This window comes from Ambystoma mexicanum, chromosome 7q, assembly GCF_040938575.1.
Source record: "Ambystoma mexicanum isolate Mex_15411 chromosome 7q, UKY_AmexF1_1, whole genome shotgun sequence".
NCBI classification, from domain to species: domain Eukaryota; kingdom Metazoa; phylum Chordata; class Amphibia; order Caudata; family Ambystomatidae; genus Ambystoma; species Ambystoma mexicanum.
The window spans coordinates 428870746-428886053 of NC_090941.1; positions in this window are offsets into that span (position 1 = coordinate 428870746).

The window sequence follows — 15308 nt, forward strand, 5'->3', positions numbered from 1 at the left end:
GAAATTCAAGGAAAGACTTTAGTTGCAGCGACGTTAATGTGAGAATGTAACACAACAAAACCACTGAAATTCAACTAAAACCACCTTAACTGCGAGCCCCTGTTGCGCAGGCTATGACCACAATGACATCACAGATCACATAACTGATAACATCACTAATTGCATTACAACAGTAACTGGCATTTAGCATGGACTTCAGTTGTGGTCAGTGTACAAGGCCAAATATAGTTTAACATATGAATAGGTAATAGTCATGGCCTTCAGTTATAGACAGTGGTCACGCCCTTCACTCACGTGCAGTGAATATTTTAAAACACTAATAGGCTACCAACTATAGATTTTGGTCTTTAACAGTGGATACAGCTTTCAACCATGTCCACTATATTATATACACTGGTCAGGGACTAGACATGGACTTTAGCACAATACTGGCCAGTGGCCACAATCTTTGTGCTGTGCCCACTATATATTCTAACATATAAATGGATGAGTCCCTAATACCTACTGTCTGTGAGAAAATTAATGGGACGGTGGCTGCAACTGTCTTTTTTTATTTTTTTGTATTCTTAATAACTTTTTTATTCTTCCATAAATCATTAGCAAATTTTGGGGGGGCTACACCTCCCTACTTAACTTCAAAATTAAAACCCCATCCGTCACACAAATCAAAAGTTATTAGCAATATAATTTTTCGAGATTCCTATTGGAGTCTGTTTGCACTAGCGCAATGCAAAGTTAACGTTAAAACAAAGGGCCTGATTTACAGAACGTTTTTCAATGGGATTGCGGGATTGAAAAAGGCTTTTGTAAATTAGGCCCAATTTCTCTATTCTCAATTTCAAATCAAGGCATGCAAAGTTTCAGAATTTTACATTAACGGCTTCATAGTTTAAAATATGGTTACTTGATTGTGTTTTGAACAGTTTTCAATGTGGTGTTTACTCATAGGCAAAAAAATAAATGTTCGTGCACAACTATCTCAGATTTGCCTTCTTTGATTTTCACCAGTTTCAGCAGGTGCATATAATTCATCTGAAATTGGTGAACTGAATTGAAAATCGACTTAAAATATTAACGATTTCAGATCTAACTATATTTGATGCTTGCGAAATGACAACAAAGATGTTCGCTCGAAAAATTGACAAATTACAAACTACACACCATCTGTTTGCACAGCAACCATGCCAACCATACCACAGCAGCCAGAACCACACACAACATATGCAGCCAAGAACTTTTTTATGACCACACACAGCATACCCACTCACATCCACTGTTTACGAATCACAAACTACAGTAAAGCAAGGAACTACATAATTCAAGCAATGATTTGATCACACACAACATACGCACTCATTCCCACTGCGTACACATTACAACATACACTAAAACAGGAAATACATAATGTTAGCAACTATTTGACCACACACAACATATGCACCCACCCTCCCACCCCCCAATGCTTACAACATATGCTAAAGCAAGGAAATACATGCACAACATACGCATTGAACCCCAAAGCGTACATAGTACAACATGCGCTGAAGCATGGAAAGACATAAGAATGTCATTACAATAAAACAATAACCATGCTACATATACAAACAAAACCAACGCAGCGCTGTGTACAATATATCACGTAGTCCTTAAACAATGTTGGCTAAAAATAAACGATTCGACTCAATACTTTATTGTACTCCAGGAACCCTAAATATAATACCATCCCGCCTCAACTTATGCACACACATAAACAATATATCTTAAGCCTGCATTAAACTCGGCTTGCCCATTCTGTGGAATAAATGTGTACAGTGTTGGTGGCAATGGTGATTGAGACCCTAAAATTCAGCAACTATAAGGTACAATAAGTAGAATTTGTATAATAGAATAGGGAAACATTGCTTCATATTAGTCGAGGATATGTTTTCTAGGATGGTTGTATGCAATTACCAGTATGCATTTTTATATAATAGAAGATTTCTAGCAACAGAATTTCTAAATGCCCCCCCCCCCCCCGCCCCTATAAGCAACCGTCCGCATATATGTTGTGCAACTGTCAACATAATATAACGCACCAACATGTAATGGTTCTCCCATGCTTCAAAAAGCAGACGCCTTCTGCCATCGTCAGCAGCCTGGGATGCCACGATTCGTGCATGCATGGGCACTGACTGCAGCTACGCTGAGACTCACCCCCGAATGGCGATTTCCTTTGGAACATGGAAGGATAGCAGCAGAAGAACGGGTACACTCTGCATCTGAAGGCATAGTTGTGCACACATGCAACACATGCAAAAGCAGTTTCCCGCAGTGGGGACATGAAATGCTTCGAAGTGCATCTAAAGATCACCGAGAGGAAACAGATTTGAGCGGTTAGTTCACGCCAGTAGCATCTCTACAGGAACAAGCTCTTATTACGCACGCTCCCCTCTGCCAATGCTGGGCTCTTCTCGCTCCGTGCCGAGATGCAATTATCAGCATGCTGCGATCTGTGCAACACTTCAGGCATCCGAGCCCGGATAATTGCCCTAGCCCTACGGTGCCCCTATGTATCCATGGGTAGAAATAGTACCAGAGGGTGGAAGGCGGTTCAGATGTAGCGAACGCTAAACAGACTTGCAAACTCCGAACACAGCAGCTATGTTCTGCAAGCTAGGTAAACGAGAATGCGAAGCTTGGCTCCATCAATCAGACCCAGCACGAATGTTAGATACAAGAAGAAGGGGTGTGGTAACGACACCATTCCCGCTTTAAAAATATCATCTTGTTTTAGTACATTTTCAACCATACCCATCCTTCCAAAAATATCCCAAGCAATTAATATCACCTGTGAGATGTTCACCACTTGTACAATTGAATGCTTTTTTCCTAAAATATATGCAGGCTTCTGCTAGTGGTTGTTCAGAAAGTGAAATTCATTTTGATGTCGCCTTTTAAGGCCTCCCAGGTTTCCTTGCTGCATATCAGGGGCAAGATTAAAGAAACTTTGCACCGGTGCAAGTGCCAAGTTTTCACGGTATTAGCACTAGGGCAATGTTTGCCCTAGTTTTAAAAACACTGGGACATATTAAAAACCCATTGCACCTCGGCAAGTGCAGTTTGGCATATTAAAAGCACCAGGGCTAAAATTGCCCTAGTTCAAAAAAGATGCATTTTCACAACATGTTTGCACCAGTGCAAAGTTTGCCCTAGTGCTAATACGGAATGGTATTTGCACTGATGCAAAAATGCTTCAAAAATGTATCTTTTTAGCAATCGGGCAATTTTAACCCTGGTACTTTTAATATGCCAAACTGCACTTGTCAAGGTGCAATGTTTTTTTAATGTGTCCCAGTGTTTTTAAAAATAAGGCAAACGTTGCCCCAGTGCTAATACCATGCAAACTTTGCACTTGCACCGGTGCAAAGTTTCTGTAATCTGGCCCCATGCATTTAATTCCTGAGAAAGCTCTGGCTGGTCGCCACCAGAAAGCGCGACTTTAAACTCGCCTGGATGCTCACTAGAAAAATGTCCCAGGTGCTGTTGATTTCATATACGTGCCTGCTCAGTACATATCCAAGTGGTTTTAGGTTCCCTCCTTTTCTAACAAACGGCTCGCCTAATAGCATGTAACTTAATACCAATTTCAATTTAATTTGATTTCATTTATTTCAATTACGTTTCATTTAAAGGTAATTACCTTCCAATTAAGTGAAGTTCTATAAAATAATAAAAGTTTGTAAGCATCACCGAATTGTTTTGTCTTTGGAAATCCTAACTCCACAGGGACCTGAAAAGCCTAAACAGAATAACAACATAGACGAACCTTGCCTTCTTCTATTGCACGTTGCTCCTAACGTGACCAGGGACCAGGAGATGAACCTATACTGACGTCAGTTTTGTAATTAGGAGGACCAATAATATATATGTACATTTGTTTTTTTTTAAAGCCTTCTGGTAAATAAACAAATCCCTATTCTCAAAGACGTTCCTACTAGCAAATCTAATATTGTAGTTCTGGTCCTATTTGTCCCAAATGGCTGTATGTATGCATTCAATGCATTGTCGTTTATCCCTTGATCCATATGCATCAGAAAATCTGGCTCCACTTCTGTTTCATTAGTAGTGAATTATCCTACATTAAACTCCATATTTCAAAAAACGGGGTGAATCCTGCGAGGCGCCTTTTCAGTGAGACTTTCTTAGATTTGAATACAGTGCAGCGACAATAGAACATTATCAGGAAGTTCAAGTTGAAGAGCTTGCAGTGCAAGCATACAACAGGGAAACCAAATGACAGAAGAAGTTGCCTTGAGGACGACTGAAGGTCGAAACACGTGTCATTTGTGACTGATACTATTATTTTTTTAAAAAAATGGGTTGGACACAAATAATGTTTGGAGAGACATCTTTTGAGAATACATTCAAGGACATTAATGACCACTGTCATCGTGCCGTTTGTCATCATTAACTTTTTTCTAATAATCCATAACTGTTAAGGAGCGTTAGGGGTACCTCCTAATGCTGATACTGCTGCTAATGACACACCTATAGATTAGGAGGTCAGCGCACCCTAATCCGGTTAATTATTGCCACACAGCTTTCCTAACATTGCACTGGCCGAAATAGGAGTGCTCACAGTCTCTAACAGGGTACACAACAGACATGTTGTTTATGTATGGAAAAAAACAACTTTGAAATGATCTTACTTGTAAGAAACATCTTGCTAGAACTTTCGCTTCAAAATGCATCAGCACCTTGAAATCTGAATTGCAGATTTTGGATCTGCAGTGACTGTTAGCCATCATGCTGTTTATCTGAAGGTTAATAAGTCAGCCTCCCCTTAAGTAGATACAGAAACACTTAAGAGATATGGTGACCACTGTAAAATGACTCCACACGTTGTGTGGTCTGATGCTGGACTTCTTTCAACAACCATATCTAAGAATTTTAACTAAATCCCCAAAAATACACTTGTTAGCGCTAAGTGTGAGTAATTGCTACTAGCCACTAATCTGAAAAAATTGAAATTTTCAGCCAACACAAATAGTTCCAGGTGCAAAGAAGATCTGGAAGGTCTTTCCAATTTTCTTTTGATTTGCCCACAGGAAAGAAAACAGAGAGCATTGCAACAGGAACATCTTTCCTCCACTGAAGGACTGCAGGTTTACACAGACCCTCTAGCAGCCCTCTACATTCTGATTGGCAATTGGGAAGTGCAGTCTGTGGGAAACTTTCTGTTCTATGTTTGAGGGAACAGCATAAATGCAATTAATAGTATACAGATTATCTGAAATGTCAGGTCTTAGACACGTACATTGTGTAGCTGTTTTACTTTGGAAAACAGGTTATGGTCTTAAACCCTTTTTGCAGGATTTTCCCATGGATATTTAAGTTATGAGATTCTTAGATTTTCAGACTTTCAATTACTTTTTTTAGAGGTTTCTTTGATGTTTATGATATCAAATTTCTTTATTATACGTGTTTTGTTTATGATAGAAATTGTACTGTATATTTGACATTATCTTCTTATACATGTAGGGCCTCATCACAATTTGGCCGGTAAGAGGGCGCTATTACTTCCAGTGGAAATAGCGTTACCGCAGTGATCTGTGGCACAAATAGTGCCATATCACAGCATTGCAAGCATGCACACCCGACTCCGACTGTAACGCTAATTGCGCCCATCGGAAATAGCTCCAAAACAAGGGCTACGACCGAAAATCCTGGATAAAATAGCATTAGCGCCGGTGGAAATTGTGTCACTGTCAGCAAGCACTGTTGCAGACATTTTGAAAATCACAATCCATCAAATATCTCCACTTCCTGTAGCCATCCAGAACTGTAAACCAGACAGAATGTCCCAGGAGAGGGTCATAGTCAAGGCTGGCATTCATTGCCTAAAAAAAACAAAGTTCAATGAGGGGGAGCTAGTGGTGCTTGCTGATGAGTTGGTTGCACACCATGATGAAGTGTAAGGGCCCAGGCAATGGAAAACATCAGCCCAGCGTATTACAGCCATCTGGCATTCAATTAGCCAGTAGATGTCAGCAGTGGCTGGTGTCCCTCGTGATGGGAGGACTGCCGTAAACTCTGGAAAAACCTGAGGGTCAGGGGGCATGGACAGCTGTCCCAACACCAGAAGGAGAGCATGGCCACTGGAGGAGGAATTGTGGAGCCACTAGTCCTTACTGCATAGGACGAGAAGTGCAGCATGCTGCTGGACATGGAGGGCATTGAGGGAGTAGGAGGTGCAGAGGTGATTGCCAGCAGCCAGGAGGCAGGAGTTTAGTCAGCCCCCACCCCCGGCACATGTGCATACATATATGACAGCCTAGCACAAGATGCCCCATGGACAGACCCAGGATCTGGGCATGGCCACAGGGGGCAACAGGCCTGTGCCATATCAGCCACCTACCACAAAAGCCATGTGTTAGTGCACAAAGGCTGCCTCTGTGAGTAAGGGTAGTGGGGAGGGGAGCCAAGGGACCCATCCAAGTGTCATGCACTACACACCCATGGTGGCAGCACAGCAGTGCACCATAGGGACCTGCCAGTGCCATTTAGCAAACCCCTCCCCAATTTGAGTGGCACCTGTGGAGGGGACGTGGGTGCATGGGGACCAGATACATGCATGCTAGACCAAAACAGCCCAGCCCAGATTCCTTGTCATCCACACACACAGGCCAAATACCAACTGGCCATGCAACAAACCCCCATATCCGCATCCGTCCCCATCATTGAGAACCCACATGCAAAAACCCCTGACCGACCATGCCAATCAGCCCAATTGTCACGTGTCCTACTTAGCAACATGCAATGAATGTCCATGGAGGAATGAAACCTAACACCATCTCCTATGTTCCCTACAGGCACATAATCAACGCCAGAGGCATCCGAAGATGACGAGGTGACAGGCCCATCTGTGAGTGGGACGTCCCAGCACTCAGAAACCATCAGTACCGCCACCAATCAGCAAACGGGCAGACAGACCACACAAAGGTGGATATTCCACCATTACACACTGCATCACAGCAGAACCAGGCCCACACCCTCCCACAGTCCACCAGCAGCACGGCAATGGGAGCTGCACCCACAGCTGTGGGCCCTGCCACGTAGGCCATGCCACCTAGCAGAGTGACTGTGGAAACACAGGGAGACAGTGACCGAGTCACAGCACCTGCAGAAGGCCCACCAACCCATGGGCGCAGTCTCCCCCAGCAGCCCTCCACTACACCTGAGAATCCACCCCACCTGCAACAGCGTGGAGAGACCCCTGAGAGCCCACCCTGCTGGCAACAGTGCAGAGAGACCCTTCAGCACCCACCTAGCCACTGGCACATGCATACACCTGAAACGGACACCAACACACCATCATATGGGCTGCATTTAAACAGCCCATGCTGACAGCGCAGCCCCTCTCCACTGCAGCCTTCAGAAACATTCTGGGGGACATGGAGGGGAGACAGAGGGATATGGAGGCCATTGGGCACACCCACTCTGGGTACCTGCAGGGGATATGCAACATTATCCAAGGGGCCACAAGCAGGATTGCGCGGGACAATGCAAGGACTCGGAGAGTGGCAACTGCTTGTACGGCCACACTCACAGCATTTGGCCAGAGAGACATAGATACGATGCACTTGCAGAGGCCATCTGCCAAAGCAATTTGTTGCTATGTCAACAGCTCCTGGGGCAGAGCTCCATCCCTTCAAGCTGAAAAACACCAACAGGGGACTCCAAGCACAGCACACAATGGCATTAGTCCCTGGAGCATCTGAGCTCCAGATCACTGTGTGCTGGGAGAGGGGGAAGAGGCCACAAACATAGTAAATGACATGACATCAATTACCCTGAGTTTCCATGCCATGGAGTTGAAAGGGGGACAGTGTGCTGTGGAGTTGGTGGTGGGAGGGTGAGGGGGAGGGGGATAGTGTGCTGGGAAGTTGGTGGTGGAAGGGTGGATAGTTAGTGCATGATATTTCATTACAGCTGTTGAACTTCATAAATGCAAGGACATTCCTGATTGTGTTGGTGTGTAGTTTATTCAGAGTGGTGGAAGTGGCTTGAGCCAGGGTATTGTTCTAGTAAAACGGTTCTATTAGTATCTGCATGGCCAGTCTCCCATCCCTCACATCATCCCTGGGAGTGGCTGCTCTGACTCAAGCCTCATACAGTTCATCTGTGTCTCTAGGTGTGGCATGTCTGTGTCTGGGTTTAGTGGCACATTCCTCCTCAGACAGATGTTATGTAGCATTGCTCACACTAGCATGATTTTGCCAAGTTTGTCAGGGGTGTACATGAGGGCTCTTCCAATATGATCTAGGCACCAGAATCATGCCTTGAGGAGTTCGAAGGTGCACACTCGAGTCCGGCTGTTGGCATGGTTTTAGGCAGTCTCATGCAGTATATGTGGGTTATTCACAGGGGTCATCATCCATGCCAGCTGCGGATATACTGAGTCACCTGCAAGGGGTGATGCACAGGCATTAGTCACTGTGTCATACATTAGTGTGCCTCACACAATATCGGGGCAATGATCATTGTGTGCATGCATGTGTGAATCCCATGCATGCCATGTGTATGTGTGATATCTGTGCAGCCTTTGACAATGGTGTCATGCATTCCTTTGCTTGTACATGCACCCTGTGGTGCTGTGGCAGTTGGTGTGTCCCTGGTGGCTGTCTTGCTGCTGTGTGCTGCTCTCGTGCATGGGGCATGCTGGGTTGCCTGGTGTCCTACCCTACTTTCTTGGGGCAGTGGGTCACCATTGCCATGTGGCTGCATGTGGGCAAATGGCTGTGGCACTGGCTGGCCTACTGTTGAGTGCTGCAGGGCGGTTCTTCACTGTGCCACATTCCGGATGCAATGTGGTACATGTGGTCCTGTGTGTTGTTGTAATTGCTGCGCTATGTGTACATCAGCGTGTCCAGGTGTGACCAACGTGTGCATGCTGCCTTGGCTATCTCCCCTCGTTGGTGACGGTGCTCGCCCGGTACTGCTACTGCATTCTCTTGGCATGCCATGCTTCGTGTCAGTGTAAACATCTTGCCCCCAATTTAGGTCAGGTGCTTCACTATGCAAATGGGGCAGCGATTGTACTCACCCTATAACAATGTATGTTGTCTTCTGTGCCTCTCGTCGTATTCTGGCAGTGTGCTCTTGCGTAGGACCACTGAGTCGTGGGTGGAACCTGGGTAGCGGGCATAGCAGTGGGTGATGATGAGGCCAGGGTTGCATGTCACCTGCGGTCACCTGGGGTCTTCCGGCTCCTGTATACAGCCTCATGGGAGGATGCCACAGAATGCGGGCTCTACCATACATCATGGCCACAGAGTGCTGGAAGGTACCTGTCCCAGGAACTGCAGGACAGCCATCAGCTTGACCTGTGGGGGCACAGCTGTTCTGATGTTGATCCTGCTCCCTATGTCTTCCTGGATTGTGGCCAACAGCTCAGTGATGATCTCCCTGTTGAGGCAGTACAGGGTGACCAACTGGGTGTCAGTGAGGGTCCAGGATGATGGTCTGACCCTAAGCATGGCTGCTCACCATGCTTGTCCAGTCCTCCTCCTCCTCCTATCCCCCCGTGCTCCTTGTGCCCTGTTAAAGATTTCAATCATGTGATATACTCTGCTCCCGGCTTAGTGTACAGCACAATAGAAAAACTTATTTGATATATAGATTCAATTATTTGAAAGATGTACCACTCATATCACACTCCTTACTTAAAATACCCCAGGTCACGCTGGACCAAGAATCAGGCTGGTTTGTAAAAGGTGTTATTTATTTATTTATTTATTTAAAATCAAAATCACAATATAGATATTAATAGGTAAACAATAATCACCAATGGGGTGACAGAACACTGAATAATATATGTAATACACTAGGACTAAGTAATGAGCAAAACAAATGCAGCACAGAAAATAATCTGTTTGTGTCGATTTCAGATCAGATAGCACTATGGTAAGAGGCTCCCCCTGCAACACCCCTCATCCCCCAATAGGCAATGCATAGCTATGGGTGTTAGGTTCAAGTAACAGTTGAAACTTTGTTTCTATCACAACAAAAACCGAGGGAGTTATAGAGGTTTTAGTAAAGGTTGTTTTTCAAAAATATAGACGCGGATTTGGACAGAGGCTTTAGTATTAAAATCAGAAACATATTTACTATGGACTAAACGGTGGTCTGGAGGGTTGCCCAGAGCATTGCCAGTGGTTAAGATTCATTCTAAACCTTCCAGCCATCACCTTTTTGTTTTTGCTTTGTCACCCCGAGTGGGACGGGTATGCCCAGACGTGGGTCCCGTGCCTGATGGGCCAACAGACCCAAGCTACTCCTCACTGATGAGCCCCAACAAGGGCGAAACATGTTTGGGGATGCTTGTGGTCTCGTGCAGAAGGGATGTGGCCTAGCAGTTCGGGCTGGATTGCCCCTTTTGGGGTGGGGCCAAGCCTGATTTGCATATGATCTTTCCTCTTCTGTAATGGCTTGGCAGGCGAAGAACGGTGGTCTGGAGGGTTGCCCAGAGCATTGCCAGTGGTTAAGATTCATTCTAAACCTTCCAGCCATCACCTCTTTGTTTTTGCTTTGTCACCACGAGTGGGACGGGTATGCCCAGACGTATTTCCTGTGCCTGCTGGGCCTAGAGACCCAAGCTACTCCTCACTGATGAGCCCCAACAAGGGTGAAACATGTCTGGGGATGCTTGTTGTCTCGTGCAGAAGGGATGTGGCCTAGCAGTTCGGGCTGGATTGCCCCTTTTGGGGTGGGGCCAAGCATGATTTGCATATGGTCTTTCCCCTACTGTAATGGCTTGGCAGGCAAAGGACGGTGGTCTAGAGGGTTGCCCAGAGCATTGCCAGTGGTTAAAATTCATTCTAAACCTTCCATCCATCACCTCTTCGTTTTTGCTTTGTCACCCCGAGTGGGACGGGTATGCCCAGACGTGGGTCCCGTGCCTGCTGGGCCTAGAGACCCAAGCTACTCCTCACTGATGAGCCCCAACAAGGGCGAAACATGTTTGGGGATGCTTGTGGCCTCGTGCAGAAGGGATGTGGCCTAGCAGTTCGGGCTGGATTGCCCCTTTTGGGGTGGGGCCAAGCCTGATTTGCATATGGTCTTTCCCCTTCTGTAATGGCTTGGCAGGCGAAGAACGGTGGTCTGGAGGGTTGCCCAGAGCATTGCCAGTGGTTAAAATTAATTCTAAACCTTCTAGCCATCACCTATTTGTTTTTGCTTTGTCACCCTGAGTGTGACGGGTAAGCCCAGACGTGGGCCCCGTGCCTGCTGGGCCTAGAGAACCAAGCTACTCCTCACTGATGAGCCCCAACTAGGGAGAAACATGTTTGGGGATGCTTGTGGTCTCGCGCAGAAGGGATGTGGCCTAGCAGTTCGGGCTGGATTGCCCCTTTTGGGGTGGGGCCAAGCCTGATTTGCATATGGTCTTTCCCCTTCTGTATCCCCTTCTGTAATGGCTTGGCAGGCGAAGAACGGTGGTCTGGAGGGTTGCCCAGAGCATTGCCAGTGGTTAAGATTCATTCTAAACCTTCCAGCCATCACCTCTTTGTTTTTGCTTTGTCATCCCGAGTGGGAGGGGTATGCCCAGACGTGGGCCCCGTGCCTGCTGGGCCTAGAGAACCAAGCTACTCCTCACTGATGAGCCCCAACAAGGGCGAAACATGTTTGGGGATGCTTGTGGTCTCGTGCAGAAGGGATGTGGCCTAGCAGTTCGGGCTGGATTGCCCCTTTTGGGGTGGGGCCAAGCCTGATTTGCATATGATCTTTCCTCTTCTGTAATGGCTTGGCAGGCGAAGAACGGTGTTCTGGAGGGTTGCCCAGAGCATTGCCAGTGGTTAAGATTCATTCTAAACCATCCAGCCATCACCTCTTTGTTTTTGCTTTGTCACCGCGAGTGGGACGGGTATGCCCAGACGTGTTTCCTGTGCCTGCTGGGCCTAGAGACCCAAGCTACTCCTCACTGATGAGCCCCAACAAGGGTGAAACATGTCTGGGGATGCTTGTTGTCTCGTGCAGAAGGGATGTGGCCTAGCAGTTCGGGCTGGATTGCCCCTTTTGTGGAGGGGCCAAGCCTGATTTACATATGGTCTTTCCCCTTCTGTAATGGCTTGGCAGGCGAAGAACGGTGGTCTGGAGGGTTGCCCAGAGCATTGCCAGTGGTTAAGATTCATTCTAAACCTTCCATCCATCACCTCTTCGTTCTTGCTTTGTCACCCCGAGTGGGACGGGTATGCCCAGACGTGGGTCCCGTGCCTGCTGGGCCTAGAGACCCAAGCTACTCATCACTGATGAGCCCCAACAAGGGCAAAACATGGTTGGGGATGCTTGTGGTCTCGTGCAGAAGGGATGTGGCCTAGCAGTTCGGGCTGGATTGCCCCTTTTGGGGTGGGGCCAAGCCTGATTTGCATATGGTCTTTCCCCTTCTGTAATGGCTTGGCAGGTGAAGAACGGTGGTCTGGAGGGTTGCCCAGAGCATTGCCATTGGTTAAGATTCATTCTAAACCTTCCAGCCATCACCTCTTTGTTTTTGCTATGGACTAGAGCACCAAAGCTAAGCCACCAGGACAGCACAGTAAGAGTCATGAGTGATTTGCGACACAGTCCTGGTTCCTCGCTGTCCACCTTGGAGTGCTAGGCTGGTCACTCGAATTAAATTAATAGATTAAAGTTGACAACGATGACTAAAGAAACGGATGCTTTTACAGATAGACAGAATAAGATTTCACTACAGATTCAGACAATGTTGCTGAATATGGAAGTAAGGATAGTTCAGAGGTTAGGAGGGGACAAGATAATGCACGGGATTCAACAGTTTCTAGCTTCCTGTTAATACTCACAAGACAAAATGGATTTAAGATTTTGGACCGTCAGGATTCTGGACCGCTGGGCACATCGGACTGGACAAGGTCAGCAAGGCTCTCTGGTCACAGCACGGCACAGGACTCGATGGAATCTGCCTTCTTGGTTCTGAGAATATTTCAATTCAGCAGGCAAGCATTAAAAACACACCCGGCTGTATTATGATCCTTCCCCTAGGCTTTTGGGGTTCTGTTCTAGAGTTTAAGGCCTAGCTGAGATTGGTTCAGCTATGCATGGGCCTTTGCTTTGCCAAGTTTCTGGAGTCTGGAACAAGGAAGATGTAGATTTCAGCAGCAGGGCGCTCCGCCAGCTTCAGGAAAGTGAGTGGATCTGTCCGTCTATGTGTGGTCAGCGGTCGCTATTTATGCTATAAAATTGCATCATGAAGGGGGTGTAGGGGCCGGCTTAGCTAAACTTGCCCCTTTGAGCTGGGATTGGGTCAATACTTCATCTCCGCCATGCATTTGGGTTGATTGAATCAAGGCCGGCTGATGTCACATTTTATGATTTGCTTTACAGTCCTCAGAGACCTCCCTTTAGCCACTGGTCTCAAAATCGTATTTTACAATAAACACACATTTCTACACTAGTCACTTTTATGCAAATTACACACAAAGATGCCATATTTTGTGTAGCATCTTTTCATCAAAATCTCGCAGCTGTAGGATCTTGTTTTAACGTTCTACAGAATGATGTCCTTTTCACTATGCACACAGTTTCAAAATTTTATGCAACTTTCCACAAATGTGCGTGTTTAACATAGGGATAGGCGTGAACATTTTCACAATTCTAACAGTAATACATTTTGCATAAAATGACATATCTTGCCATTCCTGTCCAGAACATGTCACACAGTTCTACCGCCTCTTCACATGTGCAGCCAGAAATTAAATTAACAACTCCGTCATTTTTATATTTTTCACCATTTTGAATAGCAAATTATAAGTCTTTTAAAATGTGTTCTTTGTTCATGTTCAACAACAGATGGTCAATTGGCCCCGCCTCTTTTTGTCTCCCTGCAGTCCAAGGCATCCCCCTCCTGGCTTGTTCCTTCCAAGAGAGTTTACAACTGCCTTCACACCTCCAGTTTCCTGGGCTGCAACTTTGTCATTGTTCCTTTGCCTTCTATAGACAAGATTCTGCTCTAACCTGCAATTAACACCTCTCCGTGAGTTTCTGCTGAGAGGAAGGCCCCCCTTCTGGGAGAAAAAACTGCTTTTCCATTTTTTTGCAGCTTCAGCCAATCTGATTAACTTTTAAACCTAGCAAAAGCCACATTTGTTGCATCACAACAAATACATTTCTTTCTTGGCCTTAAAATCTGTGGAATCAAAAACACAACTAAAATCTGTATTCCTTTTTGGCAACAATTGTTTTTCTGTTTGCTAATCCAGCAGGCTTTTGAATTCTAGCTCACTTTTAAAGTTTCATCAGTCTCCTCTGACAGCTGTCATTCAGGTGGCCCAGGCTACTGCACCCAGATTTTGGCACAGAGTCTGTCAGTTTTCAGACTTTGTATGTTTCACAATGCTTCATTTGATACATGAACTTTAGCACCAGGCAATATTTTAAATGTTGAAAAGTGTTGTGTTATAGGCATTTTAGAGTTTTTAGCAACAAAGCAACTGACATTTGTAGGCACATTTTGGGGTTTCCTTTGCAAAGTGCTGCTTCTCTGTCTGCACTCTGTTTGCTGATCATGGGACCCACTGGCACATTTCTCCAGGGTGTGCTTTATTCCACCGCACATGCACCATGGGTGGCAGGTTGTGTATCCCTCTTTTTGTGTGCTGAAGCACACTGTTTTTGTTGGTTGTTGTAGGTTTTTGGCACGCACAAGGGTTTTGCCGCCATTGTTGCTGTTTCTTTCCCCATAACTGGCAGGGTGATGCCGCATAGCACAGCGGAGTGGGTCAATTTATCCCACAGCCCTGGCCTGGTTGTCCTGTATTTCAAGATCAAGGCGCAGAATGAGTAACTGCCTGTCCTAGCTCGCAGCGAATAATGGCAGCATGGTGTTGGAAACAGTGTTTTGGTTAGGGGTGTGCCTTATGTAGCCCTCTGGTGGGCATTGTGTGCACCTTTGGCTTCATTTCTGGCACCTGTGTTCACTTACTTCTAGCTGGAGGTAAATCTTGGCTGTATTTACACAGTTTTTTGGCACAATTTCTGCCGTTCATGGAATTGAGATGTGGCTGTAATTGCGCTTTGTGTTGTCAGAGCTGTTAGCTCTGGCTGTAATTGTGCCGGCTGTAATAGCACCGGCTGTAATAATGCTGGTTCATTTTGTGGTCAGCGGTATTTGCGCTTACTCCTGATCCAGCGGAGTGGTATTGTTGGCACTAATTCCGTTTGCGCTGGATTTAAGGGCTACTGCTCAACTCGTGATGAGGCCCATAGTCTTTATTGGTGGTTTTATATTCACGAAAGTCTCTGGTGCCAAAAGTGTT